The sequence below is a fragment of the Pogoniulus pusillus genome, chromosome 19 (genome assembly GCF_015220805.1).
Source record: "Pogoniulus pusillus isolate bPogPus1 chromosome 19, bPogPus1.pri, whole genome shotgun sequence".
Classification (NCBI taxonomy): Eukaryota; Metazoa; Chordata; class Aves; order Piciformes; family Lybiidae; genus Pogoniulus; species Pogoniulus pusillus.
This window is the reverse complement of record NC_087282.1, coordinates 19,688,176-19,701,349: the sequence shown is the minus strand read 5'-3', so window position 1 is coordinate 19,701,349 and position 13,174 is coordinate 19,688,176. Positions and strand designations below refer to the sequence as shown.

Here is a 13,174-nt window from a genome sequence, read left to right as displayed (position 1 = left end):
AGAACGTTGCTACTTCTATCAGTCACAACTGTAAATGTGTAAGATTCATTTCTTTCCATGTGGATTATACCAAGGAAACTCAGACACAAGGCAGGGGTCACATTATACTTCTGAGTCCATTTGCTATTTCTGTTTTGTAACATTTATACCCTTGGTCAACAATTTTCAAGAAAGTGATATGTGTATGATTTAAGAAGTTTCATGCCTCATTAAGTGCAGTGTAGCTGACAATCTGATTTCAAAGATTTGTTTCTTAAGTTAGCAGATTCTTAGCACTGCCTAAGATATTTCAGACCCCAGATGTTTGAAGGAATAAAAGAATGAGAGTGCTTTTGCCTGCTCCTATTCCTGGGGCTCCCCAAGGAAGAGCAGTTATCCTTGAAAGCTTCTGTGCTAATGCAACTGCTAGTATGAGGAGGAGCATACTAAGCTGCCCCTAGGCATAGCAGAACAGAGGACAGCTTTTAGAAATGTAGGGAAATAAGGCAAAGGATAGGTGCTGGCAGTGGTCTTTATCTTAAATTTCAGAGTTCATAAACTTAGAAACACTGCAGCCTCACTGAATGTTGTCACTGATGTACACTTTCCAAAATCTATGTAAACCAAAACCACTGCAACAGCTCTAACAAGGACTCTCAGAAGCCAGATGAGGTTACTTTAAAAAGCAAATTAATTTGAATGGGCTTATGTTTGCTGAAAAAGAGGAGCCAACTTTAAAAGAGGAACTTCCAATCTGCAACTGGAAAATGAAGTTACCAGTTGTGGACTCTCCTGAATTTCTTCTTTTTTCTCCTTCTGTAAGCAGCTTCCTTAAACAACGTTCAAACACTTTAGGTTATTAAGTAATAATTATGGTAATATAAATGACATAACAAATTATAGAATATGTTGAGAAATATATACATGGTCATCAAATGCTGAGGTTTGTAATAACCTTCTGCAACTGTACTTTTATTGCAGTCATTTGCTGTAGCCTCTCTTGTTTTACCTGTTGCCTTTTTATTGTCATGAGATGATAAACTACAATTCTGCTTTGGTCCCTAGCCATGCCATATGACATCACAAAAACACACTGAGGGCACAGCACTTGGGAAAAGCCTAGTTCATCCCAGTGTTTGCATATATATCTAACTTTAAACATGTAAGCTTTCCTGTCATAAGCATTGCACTGATTTGAAGCCTACTGTCTTAAAAGACAACTTAAGGTCTCTGCTTGACTGTGCACTGAGTTTATAAAATGTATGCATCCTGGTGAGAAAAGAAACTGAAGGCTTAGGCGACATTCACACATCTATCGTGCAAGTACTGTTTGTACCTGCGAAGCTGCTTGTGCTCTTGGGTCTCCTGCCCTGCTATGTGTGTCCTTTTAGGTGCCCTAGGTGAGAAGCAACTTGGAAATTGTTAGCAAATAGCTCAAACCCCAAAATACACAAATTGGATGTCTTGTCAGCTAATACTTCTTGCTCTAATGACAATAAAGCCTGCTGACACACGTGGTCGTGGCAAGAAGGCTTTCTGCAGTGTGAATGGAGCAGCTGCTGCTGATCAGGGAGGGAAATCAATGACTCAGCATTCATCAGAAGCATCCTGCTGGTCACCACTGCCAAGTGCCGAGTCATCGATTTTCCTCCCTGCTAGGCGTAGACTGCTCTATTTTCTTTACAGCAAGCTTTAAAATGTTTCCAGTGCACTGTATGCAGCTGTCAGTTCTCATTGGTAGGTCTCCGTAGGAGCACTCCGACACGTGAATTGTATTGAAGCTGGGGATAAATCTCAGATTCACCCAGTTTAGTTTTTTCAAAGTGCCTGAAAGCCAGTGTGCCTTGAAGCTCAGCATGCTTCAGTCTACAAATCACCACAGACATACCACAATCAGCATAAAGGAGGTGTTCTGCTTGCCATAAACTCACTAAATATTTTTTCTTCTGAGCAGGCAAATGGAACTCAATATGCATGGCTCACGGATTCACAGTCACTGAAACAAATTCAACAGCATGCAGTTGTCATTGAGAAATATGTCTAGGAAAACCTCTGTAGCCATGCAGCTTCAGCACAGCGTGCTAGCCCCAGCCAGTTCTTCAATATTCAGACAATGAGATTGCCGTATATAGTGCACATGAGAAGTGCTGCCCTTTGATTTCACCTTTTAAAAGAAATCATCCTTACAGCTGTTCTCTGTCGTCTTCCTTATTTGAAGGGACCCTGGAGATCAAAAATAGAATCAGAAAGGGGTCTTTGTCTGCCAGTATTAGAATCTTCTGAGTCATGTTTCCCCAAATCCTTCACAAAATTCTGTCAGAATTCAGCTTGCAGCTTCAACTCAAGGAACACTGCAAAGGTGACTACAAACAATGATATTCATTTACAATTTGAAAAGCTCATTTACACTGAACTGTGTGATGCATTCTCATACATTTCTTTTTTGTTTCATTTACAAAGAGCCACAGAATTGCAAAGTTAAACAATAAAGCTTGAGAGCTTTCTGTTCCGTACCACTTTCAAGATGCAAATGAAGCAAGTTCTGAAATCTGCAGCTCGGCTTCTACTTAGTGATTTTAATCTAAGCATATTTACTAGAATACTTACTTAAATAGAATGTTCACTTTAACATATCTCACTGTAGTACAGTTGGGAAGATTTTCAGACCATAATGTTGCCATTCTCTTAGTAAGCAAGGAAATATGCAAATAAGTTGTTATTTATAATAGCTGCAGCTTGCTATGTTTGTAAAACAATTATATTTGCCCCTTAATTGACCTTGTGTGCACTATAGGGACAAAAATAAAGAAATGATGCATGAAAATTCAGAGTAACACTGGATTGGTTTGTAAAAGTATATTAAGTGGGTTTTTTTAACTAGTAAGCAATTAATTGCTGCTGTAATGAACATTTCCTTTACTCTGGCAAGCATACTGTGCTAACACAATATATTGAGAGTCAAGGCAGACCACCTGATTGCAGTGTTTGCACTCTAATAAGTGGTTTACATTCAGATGTTCATCTCAGATGTTCTTACAGGAGTGCAGATGTTGCCTTGTTTTCGGTCTTGTTAAAATACTTGTCATGTCAGTGCCAGTGACTGTAGTAGCACATGATAAATTATGTGTGTGCTGTACTTGTGTGACCATTTCAATACACTGTAATTGTTTTCCAGCACTTCCCCCACAGGTTAGTCTGGCTTCCAACAGAGGCAGAAGTGAATAACAAACCAATCAACATGCAAAATATTGAACAGAGGAGCTCAGCTCACAGCCATCAACCAAACGTGAGATTAATATGTGGTTGCAGTCAGGACAGTGAGTCTTTACTTTAGGTTTCTAGGCTTTGCACATCTGCTCCCTGTATCTTCTGAATCATATTTCTGTTGTTGACTAGTCAACAGTTAGCTGTGTCAGCACTGGATGATTAATGCAACTGCAGAAGTAGAGTTGCATTATGTTCATTGCAAATTACCAGCTAGGGACTTGATTTCTGCCTCTGTTGAAACTTTGGATCTGTGACCAGAGGAGCTAAGCCTGAGTCTCCAGGCCTGATTCTGAACTGTAAATGCAGGTAATGCATACCAGGCTGGCATACAGCCTGATGATGCCAGATGACACTTGTGGCAAAAAGCATGTGGAGGAGCCTGTTCTGGTATCTAAAGGCACTCTAGATAGTCCCGAGGCCATTTACTTTGTGGGTGAAAAAGCTGTCTGTAGAACAAACCTGGGCTGGTGGTGTTTGAAGGCCCTGTTCTCAGTAGCTGTTTCCTCCACTGCCTTTCGATTGAGCCTGCTGGGCAAGTGCCTGTGCTAGTACCAGTTCTCAACGCTCTCTTTTCTAATGGGTAGAGCTGAAACTAGCAACTGAGCTGAATCCTCTGCCTCCTTTTAGACCACACTTCACAGATTTTAGAAGGCAGCAAACAGCAGTCACTATCAGCCTGCAGATTTAACCAGTAGTTTAAAATTTAAACCTTTCTTATTGTATTACAAATCCCCAAAGGGATCCAGCAGGGGTTTTTGTGGGGTTTTCCTTCATTGTTTTGGCATTTGCAGAATTCACATTGGCTACTGTAAGATTAGATGGATCACTTCCTGTAATTTGGCTCAGTTCTCAAGCAGTCAGGTATCTACAAGTCGGGAAGCATCAGCTTTTGCCTGTGTAGGTTGGTGCCTTTCTGTGAAACATGTAAAGTGGTTTTGCTGTATCTTTTCCAAAGTGGTTCTAGTGCCAGTACGCCCTTACAAAAGGAGCTAATCTGTGCTAATGCTTGGGTAAGAACAAAATGGAAAAAAGAGAACACAGGAACTTCTTTGAATTTATGGCACTACAGCCCTTCCCATGGCAACACAGATAGTCAGATGGTCAGTAGCAAAGTACAGGCAGGAAGAAAAGGCAAACAAGGGCAGAAAGGAAAAAAGACAAAGAAAACAATGTGATTTTCTTTAAAAATTTAAGCAGTAAATTGTCAAAGAGACTCCTTATAAATGGTTCTGTCTGTTTGTAAAGAATATCCTTCAGTGTGTGTTCATTACTATTAGACTAGCTTGTCTAAAACATCCAGAAAGCCCTTTAATATCCCATTATAGTGTATACTAAAGCATTCAGGTCTAATACTATTACTGATAAAGAAACCAAAAGCATATTTACAGAGACTGAATGTCTATAAAGAGCAGATCAAGCAAGTCTCTTGAGGAAAGAAAGTCCCATATCAGATTATTGTGTGAAAAAAAAGGCATGCTCATCTCAATTACAGCACCAGTTGGGTTTATTTAAAAAGGAAGTAATTCTGGGTTTGTATCATAAAATAACTTTTGTTAAGCCTGTAAACATCCAATAAATTAAATTTTTAGATAAGATCCATTTTGCAAAAAGCTGTTTATGAAAAGCTTCAGATAATAATTAGAGAGGATTTAATAACCTAATAACTGACTAATACTAGCACAAAGTACATTGAATTAGATTCTTCTGTGGAGTTACTGCTTTAGCTCATGTCGTTTGGCAGTTTCTTATACAAGGCAAGGTGCTCAAGCCTCTAATTTTTACACCAGTGAAGGTATGTAGCAGAAAACTCCTGATTACAGTCTCTTTAGGTTGTAAGTAAAAAAACCTTTAATACCATTTGTTAGGTCTAGCTGAACCTAATGCAGAGCCAAATACAATGTGATACTGTAAATTTATGAATATTAACAGCTGAAATAGAAAAGGGAGTAATGCATAAGCATAGACCAATTAAATATTGTAGGTATGGCATGGAATATTTAAGCTTTTCCTTTAAAAGTATGTGTGCATTATGGCTTGTATTAACTTTAGTACTCTGCTAAACACTGTAGGTACTCTGCTAAAATTAATATGAGCCCTTTCGTTTATTATACTGCACCTTGAGCCAGGCCCTGGAATTAATTTCATTCCTGGTCATGCAATTTACCTCTGAATAAAAACGAATTAAATGTTAACCTGAGCCTGGCAAGAGAGAGAGAGAGAGGGCTGATGGTCCAAAATCAGAAGCAGTAACGCAGTACAAGTTATATCCCTTAGAACCAAAATTACCACTTTACTACTTGAACCTTTTCTAGTGAGATTTAATTTAATTTTTAAGAACTTCAGGGCAGGTTAATGAAGGTCTACTCCTGTAATAGACACAAGGTATTCAAAATGGGTCAACCCAAAACCCTAGACAGACCACTGCAGTACTTTGGGACTTTAAAATCCTGAACCAAACTTGTTAGCAACACTTGGCCATTCTTGCTCTTAGAACCAATTCTATCAGTGGTCACTACTGAGTGACTCAGAGCTCTTCACACCTATCTGCTGCTCACGAGCACCAGGCAGAGCATACTGAAAGATGGCATGCTACAGTGGATTAACACACCTTGTGCATAGTCACATTACATTTCTGTGTGTACCCTGGAGTGCAAAATGGCACAAAAGCAGGTAGAAAAAGGCAGAAGAGGGAAAAAATAAAATATATGCAAGCAGAACTGTCTCTGAAGTAGTACATATATGCAAATTAGGGATCAGATCCCTCATAGCGAAATTGTCTTTAAGAAAGAAAGAAGAAAATTAAAATCTGTCAGATAAACCCCATTAAAAGGTTTCCACTGAAGCTAGCTACAAAGATAAAGCTCCAAGTAGTTCCAGTTATAAGGTGGTGTGTGTCTGTCAACCTCCACCTGAAAGGCAAAGAGTCAGCTGGCCATAATGAGCAAGAGTCAAGAGCAAAAGAGAATGTTTAGGTTTTGAACAGAAGAGGGGTTATATATATATGCCTGACAAAAACTTAGCACTTAAAAAGCTATACAATTGCTGCATTGTATTTGTGGAAGTGTCTTATTGCCACTGCATTGCCATTAAAATGCAAAACAAGTGCAAGCATGTCATGTTTATTAAACCACTAAAAAAATGTTCTGACAGCGTTATGGCTTCAATTTCCAAAGCATAGAAATGGGCAAGGAACAGGAGAAGGAATTGGAAACCAAATTCTCAGTTTACTCTTTTGTACCTAATTATTGGAACATATAGAGTGGATTATATAGTCCTTTGAGATGTCTGCAGTAATAATCTTGCATTTTAGAGTAAATGATCTCAAAGTGCATTGCAAATGTAACAGTTTGATATCAGACTTAGGCACGAGATGACTAAAGCCATATGAGAGATTTTCTAGGTGTACAGCAGTGGAAGCATACATCCTTTTTCCCCCTAAGAAGCTGCAAAGGAATTGTAGGTGTTCAGAATGTAATTATGCAGGCTGAAATTAGGCCAGTTAACTATAGCTAATTCCTTGTCTTTTACAAAAAGTGCCACAGGCTTTTTAATGCCACAGATGATTAGGTTGTCAGCTCTAGGTATCATCTGCAAGCTGGCAGCTCCAATAGCTTGCCCAACAGTGTGTCCAGTTTCTAGAGCACAGGGATAAAATCCTGGCAGGGCGACTTGCAGCATTTCTCCTCAGTTCTTCATGACCTCCGTGTTCTGCATCACTGGAGCTGTAGATCCAGTGCCTTCTCATTCATGCTTTCAGCTTAAAGTTTCCATTTATTAAATCAGCTGTTCCATCATCATCATTTATGTCCTATTCATACATCATTTCTATCTATTGTAATACCTCTTCCCAGAATTTTTAAATAACTCTGGCACTGACTAACTTGTGCAATCTGAACAAAGATTCTTGAGCTATCAGAATAGCTTTATCTAAAACATACTTGAAACAAATGAAAGGAAAAATGTTGTTTGTGTTCTTTTTTGTGTTTTGTGAATAAGAGTTATGCAGGAATACAGATACTTGGCACTGACTGTTTTCTGGCAGTAGTCAGATGCAGCCTTGTCAGATAAAGGAAGTTGCCATGACTTCGAAACAAACTCTTTCTGCAAGTCCTGGAAACGTTTTTCACTGTCCAGATAATTGCATATCTTCAGATTTTAGGTGATACGTGGGATATTGGCTAAAGACTTGATAAGACTGGGCTTGTTTTAGCTTTTAACTCTATTCTCTACATCCAAGTGTTACTTCCTCTCTGTTGCACATCATTCTGGGTAACATTACTGTACTTTAGTTGTCTTTTACAAGTCTTTGGCCAGTCAGATCTTGCTAGACCAGCATCACATCTAGATTTTTAACTTGAAAAACTGTATTGCTATCATTTCTTTGCATCAGAACTGTTAGATGTTGTGCAACATCCCAAATTGCTCTGAGATCATGAGATAAAAATAGGCCATTTGGAATCCAGCACAGATTTAAGCCAGTAACCACACATAATTCTTGCACTCCAAAGATTCCACTGCAGATGCACTTTTGAGAGAATGCTTAGTGCTTGGAAACTCCTCTTCAAAACACAAAAGTCTGCCGTGTTGGTGGAATTCTGCTAGAAAGGAATGAACACGAGGAAAATATGAGTGATGTCTTGTGGGAGAATTTTTCCCGCAGTGGGGCATGAGCTGTAAACATGAGAACTTGTGATGGGAGAAAGTCCTTGAGCTGGAAGGCACAAGTGAGCAACCCACGCACACCTGCAGAGGGCTGGACCTGCCAGCTCCTGGGGCGGACACAGCTCCAGGGGGCTGAGCCTGCCAGCCCCCTGGGGTGGGAACCACAGGTTGTTTACCACAGGGTAAACCTATCTGCACCTTGCACGTGGCTTTAGGCCAATCTGTACTGTCCACTTGTGCCAGCCCCAGGCTGGCTGGATACACCTCCTCTGAGCACTATATAAGACACTGCACTACCCTAATAAAATTGTACTGATGCATAGAAGTTGCTGAGTCGAGTCTTCAGTACCCCGATCTCGCCTCTCGCCAGCCTCTGGACCCCAACAATGTCTAAGAGGAGCTCCAGTTGTGTTAACAGGCTTTCTCTTTCAAGTTCCCAATTTTTCTTCACAACTCTGGGACTGCTGAGGGAGAAATGGTTCTTCTCACTGCAGGCAGTGATAGAGGACTCTTTAACTCATGTGTTCTCTAGCCCCTGTGCAGCAGAGAGTGAAGCTCCCAGTGTACATCTCCTCTTGCTTTTGTACATCTAAAGATGCCATCCACAGTCCTGCTAAAAGAAAAAAAAAGGCAAAATGGGAAGCACTGACATCTATATTCCTTGCTATAATGTGTAATGACCCAGGTCTGTGCATGATCTGTGTTAAACCATTACATTTGGTAGGTTTGGAGAGAGGGAATGAAGAATAACTGTTACTTAGGCAGGATTTTGCTTACTTTAATTTTCGAAGTGCACATTTACAGGTCAAATTTTGACGAATATATTTTCAAGACAAGAACATTTCCTTCATACCTTTAGTATTTTAAGTTCAATTTTCAGATGGATGACCAAAAATTAGTTTCCCAAACCCATCAGCTTGTGGGTGTCAGGGGGCTTCTGACAAAGTGATTCTCAGGCCATTTGAACCTGCTCTTTCTTTTCCTTGTACTCCATTTTGCTGTATGCCACTTTGCATTCTGTGATGTATCCTTTAAGAAAGTGGCACACTTTAACCTCAGCGTCCTGTCTGAAGGCTGCTCATAGCATGTAGCAAGGCTGAAGCTGTGTTGAGGAGAACCCATTTTGTAGCCTGTATGTAGGACACAAGCATTTGTATTGCCTTTCACTTAATCTTGACTTGGAAAGGTACTGATACTGGCTGAACCCAGTGCAGCTGCTACCTTGGCTCTCAACATCAAAATGGCACTAGTAGTTCATATAAGAGGACATACAAAACCAAACCTGGTTTCTCCCACTTAACACCTGTGCTTATCTGGTTTTCAAAAGGACAGTAATTAATTCTTTGATTTTCTATCAAAAAGTTGTATCATAGTAACTTACTCCAGAGTGAGAACACCTTCCTTTTCTGAGTGGTCTGGTCAGAAAAAGATATTTTCACATTCCCAAGTAAGGGTGTTCAGACTGGAGACTTGCTAACACTGTTTTCTTCTTGCTGTAGGGGTTCCTGTGTCTGTGATTTGGCTTTGTGTCATAATTTAAGGACATAGGTAGAAACACTCTTTCCTTGGATCTCTGGAATCGAGCTAGCAGTATTCAATTGTTATTACATTAAGATGATTCAAGGCTAAGAATACTGATGTCACCCTTCCCCCACCGTGCTCTGTAGGCACAGGCAGACACATGCACACAGGCGTGCACACAGAGTATTATCTCTGTTTGCCTTACTAATGTCATTGTGCAATATTCCATTTTCCTCTCTTTTCTTGTCCCCGGGGTCTGTAACAAACCCCTGCTGGACCTTTTATCCACCCACTAAGTCCAGATTAATTTATTATACTCCATCTAGTTTTTGAACTGTTCGTTCTAAATGTGTGATGGGGCTTAGGGCTGTGCAAAGGGGATTCAAGGATAAGGGGAGAAAACATCCTCAGGCTCTAACTTACAGTGAAAGGTTGTGTTACAGTATGAACACCTCTGCTATTATTATGCATAGCCATGGAAGATGATGCAGGAGGAATGCCTGATTAGAGCTCATATTTAGGTAAATTAACATCTCAAGTCCATTTTTTTTTGGTAGAAGTCTGAGTTCATCATAATCTAAAAGCAAATATTTGCCTTTAATATCTCTGATTTATGCATAGAATACAGTGTACTCTTCATTTCCTTCTTAATTATTATTATTTTTTGAAACAGCTTCCAGGCAGAAAGTCAAAGCCTGCTGTGTTTTATATTATCCTCTGCAACTCATTTTCCTATTTTTTTTTTAATAAAACATCTAATTAATCCATGTAATCTGAATACTTTCTGTTTAAACTCAATGTGCTAATGAAAAGAACTGAATGAAAATGTAGCTAATTTGTTGTACCTGCGAAAGTAATAGCTAGGAGAAAATAATATATGGATATAAAACCTTGAATACTTTCTGCCCAGTATGTGAATGGTGAAGAAACCCAAATAAGAATAACTGCAATAGGAGAAGGTCTGAAAAAAAATATTTCTTCAACGAAGTGGAAATTCTGCTCCTGATTTTTGTCATCTCATTTTCGCTCATTGCATTACATAAGCTGGGCCTGATGATCTTGCATTTGTACCAATAAAACTGCAATTCCTTTTCCATTTGCAGGAAGTCTTAATGCAAGCTTTTTCCAGGATCCTGATAAAATGAAGGCTTGTAAGATTGTTGCAACTCAGGCCTCTTTATCTTGGGTTAGACACGATGAATTACTAGTTGTGTTACAAGTTTCTTTTTCTTTATCTCTGTCCGACTCAGCATCTTCTCCTGGGGAGAATGCAAACAAGAGGAGCTGGAGCCAATTATATATTTAGAAATTAAGCATGTAGCTTCAGGTGGCAACATCTGTAATAGAGGAATGGAAGTGTGCTTTTTGATGAATTATCAGCAGCACAATTTTTAATGGAATGTTTGTCAGGCTCTTCCATGAAATACCATCAGCTCTTTAACATCTTTAAAATTATTACCTAGACAATTTCCAGTAATGATGAAGTTGAAAATCGATGTAGGAAATATTACTATAGTAAAAGCAAAAAGATGCCTCCAAATGGTAATGTACAAAACCTCACAAGGGAAAGCTTACTTGCTTAGGGAGCTTTCCTAGTAGGAATATTATAAATCATATGGAAGTCAGAGTATGAATGAGAAAAAGAGAAATAACGATCAAGATGTAGATTAGAATTGCTTAAAATGTTCATGGTTTGGCACAGACAAATGCAACTAGAACATGCTTATTGAGCATGGTCAGCAGAAAGGTGGCGTCTTGCAGTATCTGGGTTGAAGCTTCAAAGTCCTTCTATTTTGAAAAATGCATTAGATCCATTTCCATGCTCTGGCATCTGCACTGAAATCACTCATAACACATCACTGCTAAGTGGCTGTGTAGTGAATGGAGAGTCAGAGCCATTTTTTTCCAGGAAATCTCACCTTTGAGGTAATGTGACTTTTGCAGCATAGTCTTGGTTTCACCTGCTTGTGCAACTAAGCCCACCAAGACAGAAATGGATAGATGGCCTCTCCTTTGGCACAGAGCTGGTCCTTCATGCGTAGACTCCACTAGGAAACCTCAGCACTGTTGTACCAGTGGCAAAATTCCAAATGACTTAAATAGGAGCAGCAGCTTTTTGATCCCCCCTGTTTTGCTAACTACACGATACCATTTGTTCTTGGCAGGGACTATTTACACTGCAAATACAAATGGGCATACTTTAAAATACCCAGGAATCTCAATGTGACCAAATCAGTCAGAGTGTTTCAAGATCTAATTTGAAACTAGGATCAGAAATATAATAATTGATTCCATACCATGGTTTTGTTCCTGTCTATACCCAGGATCACTTTATCTTCATATTGTGCAGATGAGTAACAAGAAGATTGTCTCCATCCTTCTTCCAGAGTTTTATCCATTACATGCTGAATGAGATACAGCAGGTGGCAAAACAAGGACATGAGTGCCATGGGAAAATCAAATAACAGGAAAATAAATAAAATTTAGCAGAGAAGCTTGGGCTACATTTTCTCCACAAAAGCAGTCTCCTCAATGGGAAACTGCTAGAGACACATGCCTTCTCCTTTGGAGGTACACATTGGACCTGGAACATGGACAACAAAGCAAATGGTGATGATGTCTGCATCAGTTTTGCAAGAAATAAACCTTTATACTGCAATGTTTTGTAATTAATGTTGAACTCAAAAAGCATCCACAAGATGGTAAAAGCATCAAATTGTGAACATGCAGATGCTCAGGTTAGATTCTGTCACAGCTGAACCCAGAATGATTAATGTAGCATTCCACTTGATAGGAAACATTTTTGAAAGGTAGCAAAGAAGACAGAGATTTGCCATAGTTTAATTTTTACATCACTCCATATCATGCAGAAACCTTATATACTTATAAAAATATTTTCTATAGGTTCTGTAGATTTCCTTATTTGAATGTCATTGTACCTCATCACTGGCTACTTAGCTGCTTTTTTCTCCAACATGTTTCATGGCAAAAATCTGTGCTACATACTACTAGTCAGTAGTCACAGTATCACCAAGGTTGGAAGAGACCTCATAGATCATCAAGTCCAACCCTTTACCACAGAGCTCAAGGCTAGACCATGGCACCAAGTGCCACGTCCAATCCTGCCTTGAACAGCTCCAGGGACGGCGACTCCACCACCTCCCCGGGCAGCCCATTCCAGTGTCCAATGACTCTCTCAGTGAAGAACTTTCTCCTCACCTCCAGCCTAATTTTCCCCTGGCATAGCCTGAGGCTGTGTCCTCTCGTTCTGGTGCTGGCCACCTGAGAGAAGAGAGCAGCAACCTCCCCCTGGCCACAACCTCCCCTCAGGTAGTTGTAGACAGCAATAAGGTCACCCCTGAGCCTCCTCTTCTCCAAGTTAAACAACCCCAGCTCCCTCAGCCTCTCCTCGTAGGGCTGTGCTCAAGGCCTCTCCCCAGCCTCGTCGCCCTTCTCTGGACACGCTCAAGCATCTCAATGTCCCTCCTGTCCTGTCTCTCTCTTGTTTTGGAATGCCTTAGGGCTAAATATTAATTACAAATAAGTATCATTTTTTTACCTTTTTTTTTAAAAATGCATCTATGGAAGGGGGGTGGGGGGTGGGGAGAAAAAGGAAAAGAAAGAAAGAGCATTAAATTGTCCCAGTAGCATACTATGGACTATTTGTACACCAGCAATGTCACCTTGTTAGTAGAAGCCTGTTTACACGTGGATTTGCATCATGCGTGCAAATTAGCAGAGCTTA

General features: G+C 39.8%; 1 long non-coding RNA gene across 1 annotated transcript in view; it reads left to right on the top strand.

Moving 5' to 3' along the window:
- The window catches only part of LOC135184078 (uncharacterized), an 83,387-nt gene extending 71,299 nt beyond the window's left edge, over positions 1–12,088 (top strand). Inside the window, exons 2-3 of the long non-coding RNA XR_010305853.1 lie at positions 9,873–9,950; positions 10,533–12,088. This is a non-coding gene — a long non-coding RNA (uncharacterized LOC135184078). The remainder of the gene's footprint in view (positions 1–9,872; positions 9,951–10,532) is intronic.
- Positions 12,089–13,174: the final 1,086 nt, after the last annotated feature.